Source organism: Schistocerca nitens, chromosome 3, assembly GCF_023898315.1.
Source record: "Schistocerca nitens isolate TAMUIC-IGC-003100 chromosome 3, iqSchNite1.1, whole genome shotgun sequence".
NCBI classification, from domain to species: Eukaryota; Metazoa; Arthropoda; class Insecta; order Orthoptera; family Acrididae; genus Schistocerca; species Schistocerca nitens.
The window spans coordinates 278,180,184-278,186,353 of NC_064616.1; the positions used below are offsets into that span (position 1 = coordinate 278,180,184).

General features: G+C 45.1%; 1 pseudogene; it reads right to left on the minus strand.

Annotated features, from left to right (window-relative positions):
• Positions 1 to 364: 364 nt before the first annotated feature.
• On the minus strand, positions 365 to 482 carry LOC126250081 (5S ribosomal RNA; annotated as a pseudogene).
• Positions 483 to 6,170: the final 5,688 nt, after the last annotated feature.

Here is a 6,170-nt window from a genome sequence, read left to right on the forward strand (position 1 = left end):
AATCTTCTGTTTTCCCAGATAGGTCAACTGACGGCGCGTATAGTGACAATTCACATACTTACAACCGCAAACGTCATACCGCTACCGTATTCTAACGTTTGAATTTTTTATATTTTAATAACTTAGTGGAACCTTGATCTAGACAGCATTAGCAGGTGGCTTTTTTCCCATAAACACTTCATCTTCAGGCACATCGGGACCATCCGACCGCCGTGTCATGCTCAGCTAAAGATGCGGATAGGATGGGCGTGTGGTCAGCACACCGCTCTCCCGGTCTGCATGATGGTTTTCTTTGACCGGAGCCGCTACTATTCGATCAAGTAGCTCCTCAATTGGAATCACGTGGCTCTTGCACCCCGAAAAATGGCAACAGCACATGGCGGCCCGGATGGTCACCCATCCAAGTGCCAACCACGCCCGACAGCGCTTAACTTCGGTGATCTGACGGGAACCGGTGTATCCACTGCGACAAGGCCGTTGCCTGTGTTCCCATGGTACACAATAAAAAAGAGAGAGAGTAAGTTCCACGTGCTTCTTCAAATTCCTGCTCTCATTGCTCCGCAAAACTAAGTCTGTAACAATTACAGGATGATGTGACAGATCACTTGAAATCAGAAGAGTTTTTTCGGGACACTGCATTCATTAACATTTAAGTTCGTTGAAAAAGTCCCTAGGATTTATAAAATTTATTCGCAGTACATCGGCATTCACACAATTCCACAACTCAACTCTAATTAGCATTTACATTGGCGATTCAGTCTGGTCACCACAGAATATTGTGCACTATGTGACCAAAAGTATCCGGACACCACCAAAACATACGTTTTTCATAATAGGTGCATTTTGCTGCCACCTGCTGCCAGGTACTCCATATCAGCGACCTCAGTAGTCACTAGACATCGTGAGAGAGCACAATGGGGCACTCCACGGAACTCACGGACTTCGAACGTGGTCAGGTGATTGGGTGTCACTTGTGTCATGCGTCTGTACGCGAGATTTCCACGCTCCTAATCATCCCTAGTGTGGTGTCACCTCCAGACACCACACTTGCTAGGTGGTAGCCTTTAAATCGGCCGCGGTCCGGTAGTATACGTCGGACCCGCGTGTCGCCACTGTCAGTGGTTGCAGACCGAGCGCCGCCACACGGCAGGTCTAGGGAGACGTCCTAGCACTCGCCCCAGTTGTACAGCCTACTTTGCCAGAGATGGATCACTGACAAATACGCTCTCATTTGCCGAGACAATAGTTAGCATAGCCTTCAGCTACGTCATTTGCTACGACCTAGCAAGGCGCCATTACCAGTTTATATTGAGATTGTAATTATGTATCATCAAGAGCGATGTTCTCCAATTATGGATTAAAGTTAAGTATTCCAGCAGCTACGTACTTTTCTTGATATAATTACTCTACCTGTTCCAGACCTCACGCCAGCCTGCGTGAGTTTAAACGCGTGCCTTTCGGCTTCCTCCAAACCCCATGAATTGGCTCCTGCCAATTCACAACACCTAGGTCCACTGTTTCCGATGTGATAGTGAAGTGGAAACGTCAAGTGACACGTGCAGCACAAAAGCGTACAGACCGACCTCTTCTGTTGACTGACAGAGGCCGCAGGCAGTTGAAGAGGGTCGTAATGCGTAATAGGCAGACATCTATCCAGACCATCACACATGAAATCCAGACTGCATCAGGATCCACTGCAAGTACAAGGTCCGGCAGAAAAACCTCCCCTTTAAGGAAAGCTAATAAAAACAAAACCAAATAAGGTAGAACAATTTTATTTATACTAAATAAAAGTACATATTATGCCATTTTAGAAAATACTCTTATGGTCTTACTTTTTAAATAAAACATCCCTTAAATGGCTTCCTGCACTGTCGACACACTGATTGAGTCTTTCCCTGAAGTTATTCATTACTCTTTGAGTCATTTCACGTGGAATAGCTTCAACCTCTTGTGTAATTGCTTCTTTCAGGGCTCGTAAAGATTGTAGACGTTGTTCATAAACTTTTGCTTTTAAATAGCCCCAAAGAAAGAAATCACAGGGCGTTAAGTCCGGCGATCGTGGGGGCCAGCCAATGTCTCCACGCAACGAGATCACATGTCCAGGAAACATTTCCTTCACCAATGCCAGTGACTGCCGCGCTGTGTGGGCTGTAGCACCATCTTGCTGGAACCACACGTTCTCTATTTCACCAAAAAGCTCCCTTAGTTGCGGTTGGAGAAAGTCGCGGAGCATGGCACAATAGCGTTCACTGTTGACGGTTAAATTCCTGTCATTTTCTTCGAAAAAGTAAGGACCGATTACTCCGGAATTGTAAACAGCACACCATACTGTTACTTTAGGGCTATGAAGTGGTCGTTGATGAAGTTCTTGGGGATTGTGTTCACACCAGTACCTGCAATTTTGGCTGTTCACTGTTCCGGCAAGGTGAAAGTGTGCTTCATCAGAAAAAATCACAATATCGTTGGGACGAATGTTCCGAAGAAGGTCTTGGCACAAACTTACACGGACACCACAGTCTCGTTCACTCAGTTCCTGCGTAGTTACAATTTTGTAAGGATGCATTTTAAGATCTCGATGCAAGATTCTTCTCACACTTCGATCAGATATCCGTAATGCTGCCGCATGCTTTTTAGCGGATCGTCGAGGAGATTGTTGAACTGAAGCTCTAACTGCATCAACATTTCCGGGGCCTGTTGCAGTCCGTGGTCGTCCAGGTGGTTTCCTTTTTAATGCGGAACCTGTCTCACGAAAGTTAACAACCCAAGAATAAATTGTTTTCTTATCGGGAACAGGGTCCCGTCGTCCGAGCGCAAAGCGAACGCGAAAAGCACGTTGAGTATTAATAGGCGATTCGCCATTTTGAATAAAATCTTCCACTACGAAGGCACGATGTTCACCAGACCACGCCATGGCGTACACTGAAAACGGCACGTAGGCAGCTACTTAACGACGCGCCCTCCACCACTCTGCTCCTTCTACTGTCCGCTGCACGTTACTTTGTAATCGGGGAGTTTTTTATGCCGGACCCTGTACTATGACAGTAAGATGGGAGGTGAGAAAACTTGGATTTCATGGTCGCGCGGCTGCTCATAAGCCACACATCACGCCGTTAAATGCCAAACGACGCCTTGCTTGGTGTACGGAGAGTAAACATTGGACGATTGCATAGTGAAAAAACGTTGTGTGGAGTGACGAATCACGGTACACAATATGGCGATCCGATGACAGGGTGTGGGTATGGCGAATGCCCGGTGAACGTCATCTGCCAGCATGTGTAGTGCCAACAGTAAAATTCGGAGGCGGTGATGTTATGGCGTGGCCGTTGTTTCATGGAGCCGGCTTGCACCCCATGTTGTTTTGCGTGGCACTATCACAGCACAGGCCTATATTAGTGTTTTAAGCACCTCATTGCTTCCTATTGTTGAAGAGCAATTCGGGGATGACGATTGCATCTTTCAACACGATCGAGCACCTGTTCATAATGCACGGCCTGTGGTGGAGTGGTTACACGACAATAGCATCCCTGTAATGGACTGGAATGCACAGAGTCCTGATCTGAATCCTATAAAACACCTTTGGAATGTTTTGGAACGCCGATTTCGTGCCAGGCCTCACCGACCGACATCGACACTTCTCCTCAGTGCAGCACTCCGTGAAGAATTGGCTGCCATTCCTCGAAAAACCTTCTAGCACCTGATGGAACGTATGCCTGCGAGAGTGGAAGCTGTCATCAAGGCTAAGGGTGGGCCAACACCACATTGAATTCCAGCGTTACCGATGGAGGGCGCCACGAACTTGTAAGTCATTTTCAGCCAGGTGTCCGGATACTTTTGATCACATAGTGTGTGTTGTCTCATTTCATACAAAAATTACGTGATTAAACAATTATTAATGTTCACGGTTACTTTCCCCACTCCGATGGGTGATTTTCTACACCGCACTAACCTGCGACTCCCTCTCCAGACTTCCTAAGACCAGTTGCCTAGTGTCAAACGGCAGGCGCCAAAATGTTGCTTTACTCGGAGTATCCTCGCGTTACCGGTGTGCTCCGGTTCGACTGAGACGAATAAGGGCAAGATGAGATAAGTGGGAACTGTATCGATATCTGCACCCTTGCAATTTTAATGATTTCTTTCACCGTGGCTGCATTTTCTGTATTTGAATTGAATTGATTCCGGAGATATGCATCATATCATAGGCCCGTATGTGATTTGCAGTAGTACTATGAGTAATACTGACGCGTTTAGATATCCTTTAAACATTTTTTTTGACGTCTCATTGTAACATGCAAATGTTTGACGTTGATATACTAAAAGTTTGGCAATGCCGGGTGGGGTTATTTGTGAACATGGCTAGACTGTCAATAGTGATGACGCGTATCGGACAGCTGTCGGCCCAGCTCAGCGAAACTGTCGTTTGCAGAAGCTAGTGTGAGTCCAACGTCGCCTCTTGTTTATATTTTGTCATGGCCATTTCCGAGTGTAACTTACCTAATTTACTCGTTTATTTTGTATGGTAATTTTTCATCCTTTTATTTTGTAATTACTGTTTTATTCTTTGCCGCCATTTTACGTTTGTAGTTATTTTCCCTTTCTTGCCTTCTCTTCCTTATCTGTGTGACATTTCGCTCGTACTCCTGCATGTCTTCATCAGACTGCATAGCTGACGATAATTTACGTAGTTGTTCCTCCTTTACACTACTTGTGTATGTGATGTTGGATTATATTCAGTTCTTACACGTCAATATACGCGGCCGTTTATAAAGCCTACATTAGTGTTGTCGTATGCTGATGGGCATTCCACTTAAATGCTTATTTTTGTTGCTGAAATAAGTTTACTGTAGTATAAAGCTTGACGATTTTGACTTTTCTTTCCGGTATAATGCTTGGCATTCCTGACTGACTCTCCCGTCCTCTATTAGTAGTTGTATTTATATTTTCTCGTTCGTCGTTTGGTTGGTTTGTCTCTGTGGCTGCGTTTCCCCCTACTAGCATCGTTCCATGCATTTGCAACATACGCGACGGGATCTGTGTACCCCGTGGTGTTAGTTTCATCGCCAGTCCTTCTTATAGATTCCAGAATTGGCTGCTGTTGTTATTGCTGACGCAGGTTCGCGAGAAGGGATCCGTTGGTCATCGAGTGCACGTGATATACGAGGTGTGGCTAGAAAAAAACCGGACTAGTACTGATGAAACAATAAAACGAATGCAATAAGGCTGAAAGTCGCGTGGCCTGTCACGTGACTCTCGCTCCGCCTACTGCTCGAGTTTCATCTGCCTCCTGCACTCAGTCTGCCCGTGGCGTCTGTTTTAAGTAGTTGACGTTTTGTCTGTGCGTCGGAAAATGTTGAGTGTACAGAAAGAACAGCGTGTTAACATAAAATTTTGTTTCAAACTAGGAAAATCTGCAAGTGAAACGTTTGTAATGTTACAACAAGTATACGGCGATGATTGTTTATCGCGAACACAAGTGTTTGAGTGGTTTAAACGATTTAAAGATGGCCGCGAAGACACCAGTGATGACACTCGCACTGGCAGACCATTGTCAGCAAAAACTGATGCAAACATTGAAAAAATCGGTAAACTTGTTCTACAAGATCGCCGTTTAACAATCAGAGCAGTGTCTGAGTTAACAGGAGTTGACAAGGAAAGTGTTAGGCAGATTCTTCATGAAAGTTTCAACATGAACAAAGTGTGTTCAAAAATGGTTCCAAAGTGTCTCACAATTGAACAGAAGGAACGCCGCAGAATGATTTGTTCTGACATCCTGGAAAACATTGAAAGTGATCCCACCTTCTTACAAAATGTTATTACTTGCGATGAATCGTGGTTTTTTACTTACGATCCCGAAACTAAACGCCAATCGATGCATTGGAAAACTCGTGGCTCTCCACGACAAAAAAAAGCACGAATGTCAAAATCTAAATTCAAGGCAATGATGATTGCTTTTTTGACATCAAAGGGATTGTGCACATTGATTGGGTACCATAGGGACAAACAGTGAATCAGCATTACTACATTAGCGTCCTGGCTACCCTACGTGAGCGAGTACGGAGAAAACGGAACGATTTGTGGAGAAAAAAGTCATGGATCCTTCACCAAGACAATGCCCCAGCTCACAGTGCGTTGTCAGTGAAGACGTTTTTGGCAAAACACAACATTCCCAT